The sequence below is a fragment of the Lissotriton vulgaris genome, unplaced genomic scaffold (genome assembly GCF_964263255.1).
Source record: "Lissotriton vulgaris unplaced genomic scaffold, aLisVul1.2 SCAFFOLD_1545, whole genome shotgun sequence".
NCBI lineage: Eukaryota > Metazoa > Chordata > Amphibia > Caudata > Salamandridae > Lissotriton > Lissotriton vulgaris.
In genome coordinates, this window is record NW_028247213.1 from 492799 (window position 1) to 504974 (window position 12176).

The 12176-nt window shown below is 39.2% G+C and overlaps 8 non-coding genes across 8 annotated transcripts; all 8 read left to right on the forward strand.

Annotated features, from left to right (window-relative positions):
• The first annotated feature begins 429 nt into the window (after positions 1-429).
• Positions 430-501, forward strand: TRNAP-UGG (transfer RNA proline (anticodon UGG)). Its single transcript has one exon. It is a non-coding gene; the product is annotated as a tRNA-Pro (tRNA).
• Positions 502-801: 300 nt separating this feature from the next.
• On the forward strand, positions 802-874 carry TRNAV-CAC (transfer RNA valine (anticodon CAC)). The gene has a single exon. It is a non-coding gene; the product is annotated as a tRNA-Val (tRNA).
• Positions 875-3073: 2199 nt separating this feature from the next.
• TRNAP-UGG (transfer RNA proline (anticodon UGG)) lies at positions 3074-3145 on the forward strand. The gene has a single exon. It is a non-coding gene; the product is annotated as a tRNA-Pro (tRNA).
• A 300-nt stretch (positions 3146-3445) lies between these two features.
• On the forward strand, positions 3446-3518 carry TRNAV-CAC (transfer RNA valine (anticodon CAC)). The gene has a single exon. It is a non-coding gene; the product is annotated as a tRNA-Val (tRNA).
• Positions 3519-5741: 2223 nt separating this feature from the next.
• TRNAP-UGG (transfer RNA proline (anticodon UGG)) lies at positions 5742-5813 on the forward strand. The gene has a single exon. It is a non-coding gene; the product is annotated as a tRNA-Pro (tRNA).
• Positions 5814-6113: 300 nt separating this feature from the next.
• TRNAV-CAC (transfer RNA valine (anticodon CAC)) lies at positions 6114-6186 on the forward strand. The gene has a single exon. It is a non-coding gene; the product is annotated as a tRNA-Val (tRNA).
• A 2543-nt stretch (positions 6187-8729) lies between these two features.
• TRNAV-CAC (transfer RNA valine (anticodon CAC)) lies at positions 8730-8802 on the forward strand. The gene has a single exon. It is a non-coding gene; the product is annotated as a tRNA-Val (tRNA).
• A 2330-nt stretch (positions 8803-11132) lies between these two features.
• TRNAP-UGG (transfer RNA proline (anticodon UGG)) lies at positions 11133-11204 on the forward strand. The gene has a single exon. It is a non-coding gene; the product is annotated as a tRNA-Pro (tRNA).
• The last annotated feature ends 972 nt before the right edge of the window (positions 11205-12176 follow it).

The window sequence follows — 12176 nt, forward strand, 5'->3', positions numbered from 1 at the left end:
GCAAGGAATGCTTTAGTCCTGCATTAGGCAGTTTTTATTGCTACTTGCATTCAAGGGAAAAATAATTAGCCAGAATCTGTGACCCAGTTATTCAGCTTGGCATTCCGATTTGCACAAAGGGAATAAGCATTTGAGAAAAAATGCAACATGTGTTTCTTATGTTGTTATGAACAGCTTTTTATTCTTTCTCTTTAGGGTCTAGCCACTGCAGAAATAGATAAATAAGTGCTGACTTCCTGTAAGACGTGTCCAATGCTGGGACAAAATAAAAGGGGACACTTATAAATGATAGTGATATCATTTGAGAAAGGGTAAGTTGACACTGAATTTCATGTGTATTCACAGACCAAGCATGAAAAAGTCCCCAGCATGATCTTCATTGCGTGCTTAGAGCTGGTATTAGCTTTTCAGAGGTGCAGGCCTTTCGAAGGCTCGTTGGTCTAGGGGTATGATTCTCGCTTTGGGTGCGAGAGGTCCTGGGTTCAAATCCCGGACGAGCCCTTTCATTGGTGCTTTTTTAAAGTAGTATTGAAGTATGCATTTCAAAGCCAATATCAATTTTCTCTTTGCAGTAGTGGATGAATATTTGCTAGAGTCTCATGCTTTTAACCTTGCCCTGCCTGAGCAAATAGGAAACATTTCTCTTTAAGCATTTTGCAAAAATGCTGAACTTGCATGGCATATACAAGCGTTCAGCTAGGGCTGTCTGGGAAGGTTGCATGAAAGAAATCTAAAACCAGAGGCCCTTGGAATAGCCTGTTTTGAGAAGTTTCATCACAGAAGAATCAACTGTAGACATCTGTTTCTGTAGTGTAGTGGTTATCACGTTCGCCTCACACGCGAAAGGTCCCCGGTTCGAAACCGGGCAGAAACAGTTGTTATATTGTCTTGGCTGCAATGTTGAGAGGTGCCGTTTTGCCATGAAATTGTCCAGGCCCTGAAGATGGTTTCATGCAGACTCATTCAAAGAAAGTGAATTCTCTTAAAAACACTAAAGTAATTGGCATGTGGATGTATCTGTTGATTCACAGACCTCGCTTTCATAAGAGCCCTGCATTCTGTTCATTGCTCACCTAGAACATGCATTAACTTTGGGAATTGTTGGCACCAACAGGCATCTTAGTTTAGTGGAGTGTTTCTGGTGTTTAAGTGCAGAAGCCCTGGGCTCAATTCCTCGGTGACCCTTCTCAAGGTGATGATACAAATGCATCGTCACCTTTACGTTTAATGTCAGAATTGTTTATTTCTATTTGGTGGTGTATGAATGCTTGCAATAGTATGTTGATTTTTTCTAGCCTTGAATGAATAAAAGCAAATCACTCCTCTTTATGTATTTTTCTAATACATTGATATTTGCATCTCCTTTCCTAGCCTGCATTTTTCACTATCTTACAGGCTGTATATAATAAGTATCAATTCAGGGGCCCTTCTATTACTCAATTCACAACTATTCTATCCTGGCATTGATAAGCAATCTACATCTGCTTCTGTTGTGTATTGGTTATCATGTTTACCTGACGTGTGAAAGCCCCATGTTTGACAGTGCGCGTTAATAAAGAGACCAATGATTTGTATTAAAAGTTGGCATGTGTTTTTGTTACCTTGCACCGGCCAAAAAGTGCCGGAAATGACTTCATTTGCAGTCACTTGAAAAGTAGGGATTCTCAAATAAATGGTAAGAGGTTGGAACAAATCTAAAGGAATGCATGGCATATCTATATGTATGTGTACGCAGGTATCCATATATAAAGATAGATAGATAGATAGATAGATAGATAGATAGATAGATAGATAGATAGATAGATAGATAGATAGATAGATAGATAGATAGATAGATAGATAGATAGATAGATAGATAGATAGATAGATAGATAGATAGATAGATAGATAGATAGATAGATAGATAGATAGATAGATAGATAGATAGATAGATAGATAGATAGATAGATAGATAGATATTCGGAGAGAGAGAGCGTTAATATAAACTGAGACTTTATTTTCCATCAAGCTGTCTTTCCTTTCCTTCAGGAGCAGAATGTTCTGATCATCAGCGCTCCAGAATCTAGTGCTTGGTTGGCAAGCATCACACATTGTGATGTGTTAGCTAAGAGTTCCATGTCGTTCAGACTCATATATTCCTCTGTAGTTGTACCTTGGTGATTCAACAAAATGTGGCATCATAAGCAGCATTCTACTGCCATAGACTGGGCAGAAAAAACATTTAGAATTTCACTGAAAAAGAAAAAAAGCATACTTAGGCAGAGCTTTCTGGACAGTAAGGACATTAGAGTAAGTGATGAATAAGCACTGCTTTTGTTAATTTACATAGGCAGAACAGAGACTGCTGGAAAAAGCCTGAAATTAAAGGCACAGAAAATGCCTGCTTCTGGATAGAACACTGAGAAGGGTTGAAAGTTTTTTCTCTGACCCTGGCCACTCGTACAAGCAATCCTATGATAGTCAGAAGGACCCACCCTAAAAAGGAAGGGACAGCCATTTGGACCCTTTCCACCTTTTCTATATCTCGCCTGATCGAGCCTGATCGAGCGCTGATTGAGCGGATTAGCACATGTACTTCTCATTTTGGGAAGGTGTTGCTTAGCTTGCTACCAGCAGCTCAGTTATGTTATGATGTTAGAGGCTTGCAAGGAATGCTTTAGTCCTGCATTAGGCAGTTTTTATTGCTACTTGCATTCAAGGGAAAGATAATTAGCCAGAATCTGTGGCCCAGTTATTCAGCTTGGCATTCCGATTTGCACAAAGGGAATAAGCATTTGAGAAAAAATGCAACATGTGTTTCTTATGTTGTTATGAACAGCTTTTTATTCTTTCTCTTTAGGGTCTAGCCACTGCAGAAATAGATAAATAAGTGCTGACTTCCTGTAAGACGTGTCCAATGCTGGGACAAAATAAAAGGGGACACTTATAAATGATAGTGATATCATTTGAGAAAGGGTAAGTTGACACTGAATTTCATGTGTATTCACAGACCAAGCATGAAAAAGTCCCCAGCATGATCTTCATTGCGTGCTTAGAGCTGGTATTAGCTTTTCAGAGGTGCGGGTCTTTCGAAGGCTCGTTGGTCTAGGGGTATGATTCTCGCTTTGGGTGCGAGAGGTCCCGGGTTCAAATCCCGGACGAGCCCTTTCATTGGTGCTTTTTTAAAGTAGTATTGAAGTATGCATTTCAAAGCCAATATCAATTTTCTCTTTGCAGTAGTGGATGAATATTTGCTAGAGTCTCATGCTTTTAACCTTGCCCTGCCTGAGCAAATAGGAAACATTTCTCTTTAAGCATTTTGCAAAAATGCTGAACTTGCATGGCATATACAAGCGTTCAGCTAGGGCTGTCTGGGAAGGTTGCATGAAAGAAATCTAAAACCAGAGGCCCTTGGAATAGCCTGTTTTGAGAAGTTTCATCACAGAAGAATCAACTGTAGACATCTGTTTCTGTAGTGTAGTGGTTATCACGTTTGCCTCACACGCGAAAGGTCCCCGGTTCGAAACCGGGCAGAAACAGTTGTTATATTGTCTTGGCTGCAATGTTGAGAGGTGCCGTTTTGCCATGAAATTGTCCAGGCCCTGAAGATGGTTTCATGCAGACTCGTTCCAAGAAAGTGAATTCTCTTAAAAACACTAAAGTAATTGGCATGTGGATGTATCTGTTGATTCACTGACCTCGCTTTCATAAGAGCCCTGCATTCTGTTCATTGCTCACCTAGAACATGCATTAACTTTGGGAATTGTTGGCACCAACAGGCATCTTAGTTTAGTGGAGTGTTTCTGGTGTTTAAGTGCAGAAGCCCTGGGCTCAATTCCTCGGTGACCCTTCTCAAGGTGATGATACAAATGCATCATCACCTTTACGTTTAATGTCAGAATTGTTTATTTCTATTTGGTGGTGTATGAATGCTTGCAATAGTATGTTGATTTTTTCTAGCCTTGAATGAATAAAAGCAAATCACTCCTATTTATGTATTTTTCTAATACATTGATATTTGCATCTCCTTTCCTAGCCTGCATTTTTCACTATCTTACAGGCTGTATATAATAAGTATCAATTCAGGGGCCCTTCTTCTACTCAATTCACAACTGTTCTATCCCGGCATTGATAAGCAATCTACATCTGCTTCTGTTGTATATTGGTTATCATGTTTACCTGACGTGTGAAAGCCCCATGTTTGACAGTGCGCATTAATAAAGAGACCAATGATTTTTATTAAAAGTTGTCATGTGTTTTTGTTACCTTGCACCGGCCAAAAAGTGCCGGAAATGACTTCATTTGCAGTCACTTGAAAAGTAGGGATTCTCAAATAAATGGTAAGAGGTTGGAACAAATCTAAAGGAATGCATGGCATATCTATATGTATGTGTACGCAGGTATCCATATATAAAGATAGATAGATAGATAGATAGATAGATAGATAGATAGATAGATAGATAGATAGATATATAGATAGATAGATAGATAGATAGATAGATAGATATATAGATAGATAGATAGATAGATAGATAGATAGATAGATAGATAGATAGATAGATAGATAGATAGATAGATAGATAGATAGATAGATAGATAGATAGATAGATAGATAGATATATAGATAGATAGATAGATAGATAGATATTGGGAGAGAGAGAGCGTTAATATAAACTGAGACTTTATTTTCCATCAAGCTGTCTTTCCTTTCCTTCAGGAGCAGAATGTTCTGATCATCAGCGCTCCAGAATCTAGTGCTTGGTTGGCAAGCATCACACATTGTGATGTGTTAGCTAAGAGTTCCATGTCGTTCAGACTCATATATTCCTCTGTAGTTGTACCTTGGTGATTCAACAAAATGTGGCATCATAAGCAGCATTCTACTGCCATAGACTGGGCAGAAAAAACATTTAGAATTTCACTGAAAAAGAAAAAAAGCATACTTAGGCAGAGCTTTCTGGACAGTAAGGACATTAGAGTAAGTGATGAATAAGCACTGCTTTTGTTAATTTACATAGGCAGAACAGAGACTGCTGGGAAAAGCCTGAAATTAAAGGCACAGAAAATGCCTGCTTCTGGATAGAACACTGAGAAGGGTTGAAAGTTTTTTCTCTGACCCTGGCCACTCGTACAAGCAATCCTATGATAGTCAGAAGGACCCACCCTAAAAAGGAAGGGACAGCCATTTGGACCCTTTCCACCTTTTCTATATCTCGCCTGATCGAGCCTGATCGAGCGCTGATTGAGCGGATTAGCACATGTACTTCTCATTTTGGGAAGGTATTGCTTAGCTTGCTACCAGCAGCTCAGTTATGTTATGATGTTAGAGGCTTGCAAGGAATGCTTTAGTCCTGCATTAGGCAGTTTTTATTGCTACTTGCATTCAAGGGAAAGATAATTAGCCAGAATCTGTGGCCCAGTTATTCAGCTTGGCATTCCGATTTGCACAAAGGGAATAAGCATTTGAGAAAAAATGCAACATGTGTTTCTTATGTTGTTATGAACAGCTTTTTATTCTTTCTCTTTAGGGTCTAGCCACTGCAGAAATAGATAAATAAGTGCTGACTTCCTGTAAGACGTGTCCAATGCTGGGACAAAATAAAAGGGGACACTTATAAATGATAGTGATATCATTTGAGAAAGGGTAAGTTGACACTGAATTTCATGTGTATTCACAGACCAAGCATGAAAAAGTCCCCAGCATGATCTTCATTGCGTGCTTAGAGCTGGTATTAGCTTTTCAGAGGTGCGGGTCTTTCGAAGGCTCGTTGGTCTAGGGGTATGATTCTCGCTTTGGGTGCGAGAGGTCCCGGGTTCAAATCCCGGACGAGCCCTTTCATTGGTGCTTTTTTAAAGTAGTATTGAAGTATGCATTTCAAAGCCAATATCAATTTTCTCTTTGCAGTAGTGGATGAATATTTGCTAGAGTCTCATGCTTTTAACCTTGCCCTGCCTGAGCAAATAGGAAACATTTCTCTTTAAGCATTTTGCAAAAATGCTGAACTTGCATGGCATATACAAGCGTTCAGCTAGGGCTGTCTGGGAAGGTTGCATGAAAGAAATCTAAAACCAGAGGCCCTTGGAATAGCCTGTTTTGAGAAGTTTCATCACAGAAGAATCAACTGTAGACATCTGTTTCTGTAGTGTAGTGGTTATCACGTTTGCCTCACACGCGAAAGGTCCCCGGTTCGAAACCGGGCAGAAACAGTTGTTATATTGTCTTGGCTGCAATGTTGAGAGGTGCCGTTTTGCCATGAAATTGTCCAGGCCCTGAAGATGGTTTCATGCAGACTCGTTCCAAGAAAGTGAATTCTCTTAAAAACACTAAAGTAATTGGCATGTGGATGTATCTGTTGATTCACTGACCTCGCTTTGAAAAGAGCCCTGCATTCTGTTCATTGCTCACCTAGAACATGCATTAACTTTGGGAATTGTTGGCACCAACAGGCATCTTAGTTTAGTGGAGTGTTTCTGGTGTTTAAGTGCAGAAGCCCTGGGCTCAATTCCTCGGTGACCCTTCTCAAGGTGATGATACAAATGCATCATCACCTTTACGTTTAATGTCAGAATTGTTTATTTCTATTTGGTGGTGTATGAATGCTTGCAATAGTATGTTGATTTTTTCTAGCCTTGAATGAATAAAAGCAAATCACTCCTCTTTATGTATTTTTCTAATACATTGATATTTGCATCTCCTTTCCTAGCCTGCATTTTTCACTATCTTACAGGCTGTATATAATAAGTATCAATTCAGGGGCCCTTCTTCTACTCAATTCACAACTGTTCTATCCCGGCATTGATAAGCAATCTACATCTGCTTCTGTTGTATATTGGTTATCATGTTTACCTGACGTGTGAAAGCCCCATGTTTGACAGTGCGCATTAATAAAGAGACCAATGATTTTTATTAAAAGTTGTCATGTGTTTTTGTTACCTTGCACCGGCCAAAAAGTGCCGGAAATGACTTCATTTGCAGTCACTTGAAAAGTAGGGATTCTCAAATAAATGGTAAGAGGTTGGAACAAATCTAAAGGAATGCATGGCATATCTATATGTATGTGTACGCAGGTATCCATATATAAAGATAGATAGATAGATAGATAGATAGATAGATAGATAGATAGATAGATAGATAGATAGATAGATAGATAGATAGATAGATAGATAGATAGATAGATAGATAGATAGATAGATAGATAGATAGATAGATAGATAGATAGATAGATAGATAGATAGATAGATAGATAGATAGATAGATAGATATTGGGAGAGAGAGAGCGTTAATATAAACTGAGACTTTATTTTCCATCAAGCTGTCTTTCCTTTCCTTCAGGAGCAGAATGTTCTGATCATCAGCGCTCCAGAATCTAGTGCTTGGTTGGCAAGCATCACACATTGTGATGTGTTAGCTAAGAGTTCCATGTCGTTCAGACTCATATATTCCTCTGTAGTTGTACCTTGGTGATTCAACAAAATGTGGCATCATAAGCAGCATTCTACTGCCATAGACTGGGCAGAAAAAACATTTAGAATTTCACTGAAAAAGAAAAAAAGCATACTTAGGCAGAGCTTTCTGGACAGTAAGGACATTAGAGTAAGTGATGAATAAGCACTGCTTTTGTTAATTTACATAGGCAGAACAGAGACTGCTGGGAAAAGCCTGAAATTAAAGGCACAGAAAATGCCTGCTTCTGGATAGAACACTGAGAAGGGTTGAAAGTTTTTTCTCTGACCCTGGCCACTTATACAAGCAATCCTATGATAGTCAGAAGGACCCACCCTAAAAAGGAAGGGACAGCCATTTGGACCCTTTCCACCTTTTCTATATCTCGCCTGATCGAGCCTGATCGAGCGCTGATTGAGCGGATTAGCACATGTACTTCTCATTTTGGGAAGGTATTGCTTAGCTTGCTACCAGCAGCTCAGTTATGTTATGATGTTAGAGGCTTGCAAGGAATGCTTTAGTCCTGCATTAGGCAGTTTTTATTGCTACTTGCATTCAAGGGAAAGATAATTAGCCAGAATCTGTGACCCAGTTATTCAGCTTGGCATTCCGATTTGCACAAAGGGAATAAGCATTTGAGAAAAAATGCAACATGTGTTTCTTATGTTGTTATGAACAGCTTTTTATTCTTTCTCTTTAGGGTCTAGCCACTGCAGAAATAGATAAATAAGTGCTGACTTCCTGTAAGACGTGTCCAATGCTGGGACAAAATAAAAGGGGACACTTATAAATGATAGTGATATCATTTGAGAAAGGGTAAGTTGACACTGAATTTCATGTGTATTCACAGACCAAGCATGAAAAAGTCCCCAGCATGATCTTCATTGCGTGCTTAGAGCTGGTATTAGCTTTTCAGAGGTGCAGGCCTTTCGAAGGCTCGTTGGTCTAGGGGTATGATTCTCGCTTTGGGTGCGAGAGGTCCCGGGTTCAAATCCCAGACGAGCCCTTTCATTGGTGCTTTTTTAAAGTAGTATTGAAGTATGCATTTCAAAGCCAATATCAATTTTCTCTTTGCAGTAGTGGATGAATATTTGCTAGAGTCTCATGCTTTTAACCTTGCCCTGCCTGAGCAAATAGGAAACATTTCTCTTTAAGCATTTTGCAAAAATGCTGAACTTGCATGGCATATACAAGCGTTCAGCTAGGGCTGTCTGGGAAGGTTGCATGAAAGAAATCTAAAACCAGAGGCCCTTGGAATAGCCTGTTTTGAGAAGTTTCATCACAGAAGAATCAACTGTAGACATCTGTTTCTGTAGTGTAGTGGTTATCACGTTTGCCTCACACGCGAAAGGTCCCCGGTTCGAAACCGGGCAGAAACAGTTGTTATATTGTCTTGGCTGCAATGTTGAGAGGTGCCGTTTTGCCATGAAATTGTCCAGGCCCTGAAGATGGTTTCATGCAGACTCGTTCCAAGAAAGTGAATTCTCTTAAAAACACTAAAGTAATTGGCATGTGGATGTATCTGTTGATTCACAGACCTCGCTTTGAAAAGAGCCCTGCATTCTGTTCATTGCTCACCTAGAACATGCATTAACTTTGGGAATTGTTGGCACCAACAGGCATCTTAGTTTAGTGGAGTGTTTCTGGTGTTTAAGTGCAGAAGCCCTGGGCTCAATTCCTCGGTGACCCTTCTCAAGGTGATGATACAAATGCATCGTCACCTTTACGTTTAATGTCAGAATTGTTTATTTCTATTTGGTGGTGTATGAATGCTTGCAATAGTATGTTGATTTTTTCTAGCCTTGAATGAATAAAAGCAAATCACTCCTCTTTATGTATTTTTCTAATACATTGATATTTGCATCTCCTTTCCTAGCCTGCATTTTTCACTATCTTAGAGGCTGTATATAATAAGTATCAATTCAGGGGCCCTTCTTCTACTCAATTCACAACTGTTCTATCCCGGCATTGATAAGCAATCTACATCTGCTTCTGTTGTATATTGGTTATCATGTTTACCTGACGTGTGAAAGCCCCATGTTTGACAGTGCGCGTTAATAAAGAGACCAATGATTTTTATTAAAAGTTGTCATGTGTTTTTGTTACCTTGCACCGGCCAAAAAGTGCCGGAAATGACTTAATTTGCAGTCACTTGAAAAGTAGGGATTCTCAAATAAATGGTAAGAGGTTGGAACAAATCTAAAGGAATGCATGGCATATCTATATGTATGTGTACGCAGGTATCCATATATAAAGATAGATAGATAGATAGATAGATAGATAGATAGATAGATAGATAGATAGATAGATAGATAGATAGATAGATAGATAGATAGATAGATAGATAGATAGATAGATGGATGGATGGATAGATAGATAGATAGATAGATAGATAGATAGATGATAGATAGATAGATAGATAGATAGATAGATAGATAGATAGATAGATAGATAGATAGATAGATAGATAGATAGATAGATAGATAGATAGATAGATAGATAGATAGATAGATAGATAGATAGATAGATAGATAGATAGATAGATAGATAGATAGATAGATAGATAGATAGATAGATAGATAGATAGATATTGGGAGAGAGAGAGCGTTAATATAAACTGAGACTTTATTTTCCATCAAGCTGTCTTTCCTTTCCTTCAGGAGCAGAATGTTCTGATCATCAGCGCTCCAGAATCTAGTGCTTGGTTGGCAAGCATCACACATTGTGATGTGTTAGCTAAGAGTTCCATGTCGTTCAGACTCATATATTCCTCTGTAGTTGTACCTTGGTGATTCAACAAAATGAATGTGGCATCATAAGCAGCATTCTACTGCCATAGACTGGGCAGAAAAAACATTTAGAATTTCACTGAAAAAGAAAAAAAGCATACTTAGGCAGAGCTTTCTGGACAGTAAGGACATTAGAGTAAGTGATGAATAAGCACTGCTTTTGTTAATTTACATAGGCAGAACAGAGACTGCTGGGAAAAGCCTGAAATTAAAGGCACAGAAAATGCCTGCTTCTGGATAGAACACTGAGAAGGGTTGAAAGTTTTTTCTCTGACCCTGGCCACTTATACAAGCAATCCTATGATAGTCAGAAGGACCCACCCTAAAAAGGAAGGGACAGCCATTTGGACCCTTTCCACCTTTTCTATATCTCGCCTGATCGAGCCTGATCGAGCGCTGATTGAGCGGATTAGCACATGTACTTCTCATTTTGGGAAGGTATTGCTTAGCTTGCTACCAGCAGCTCAGTTATGTTATGATGTTAGAGGCTTGCAAGGAATGCTTTAGTCCTGCATTAGGCAGTTTTTATTGCTACTTGCATTCAAGGGAAAGATAATTAGCCAGAATCTGTGGCCCAGTTATTCAGCTTGGCATTCCGATTTGCACAAAGGGAATAAGCATTTGAGAAAAAATGCAACATGTGTTTCTTATGTTGTTATGAACAGCTTTTTATTCTTTCTCTTTAGGGTCTAGCCACTGCAGAAATAGATAAATAAGTGCTGACTTGCTGTAAGACGTGTCCAATGCTGGGACAAAATAAAAGGGGACACTTATAAATGATAGTGATATCATTTGAGAAAGGGTAAGTTGACACTGAATTTCATGTGTATTCACAGACCAAGCATGAAAAAGTCCCCAGCATGATCTTCATTGCGTGCTTAGAGCTGGTATTAGCTTTTCAGAGGTGCGGGCCTTTCGAAGGCTCGTTGGTCTAGGGGTATGATTCTCGCTTTGGGTGCGAGAGGTCCCGGGTTCAAATCCCGGATGAGCCCTTTCATTGGTGCTTTTTTAAAGTAGTATTGAAGTATGCATTTCAAAGCCAATATCAATTTTCTCTTTGCAGTAGTGGATGAATATTTGCTAGAGTCTCATGCTTTTAACCTTGCCCTGCCTGAGCAAATAGGAAACATTTCTCTTTAAGCATTTTGCAAAAATGCTGAATTTGCATGGCATATACAAGCGTTCAGCTAGGGCTGTCTGGGAAGGTTGCATGAAAGAAATCTAAAACCAGAGGCCCTTGGAATAGCCTGTTTTGAGAAGTTTCATCACAGAAGAATCAACTGTAGACATCTGTTTCTGTAGTGTAGTGGTTATCACGTTCGCCTCACACGCGAAAGGTCCCCGGTATGAAACCGGGCAGAAACAGTTGTTATATTGTCTTGGCTGCAATGTTGAGAGGTGCCGTTTTGCCATGAAATTGTCCAGGCCCTGAAGATGGTTTCATGCAGACTCATTCCAAGAAAGTGAATTCTCTTAAAAACACTAAAGTAATTGGCATGTGGATGTATCTGTTGATTCACAGACCTCGCTTTCATAAGAGCCCTGCATTCTGTTCATTGCTCACCTAGAACATGCATTAACTTTGGGAATTGTTGGCACCAACAGGCATCTTAGTTTAGTGGAGTGTTTCTGGTGTTTAAGTGCAGAAGCCCTGGGCTCAATTCCTCGGTGACCCTTCTCAAGGTGATGATACAAATGCATCGTCACCTTTACGTTTAATGTCAGAATTGTTTATTTCTATTTGGTGGTGTATGAATGCTTGCAATAGTATGTTGATTTTTTCTAGCCTTGAATGAATAAAAGCAAATCACTCCTCTTTATGTATTTTTCTAATACATTGATATTTGCATCTCCTTTCCTAGCCTGCATTTTTCACTATCTTACAGGCTGTATATAATAAGTATCAATTCAGGGGCCCTTCTATTACTCAATTCACAACTATTCTATCCTGGCATTGATAAGCA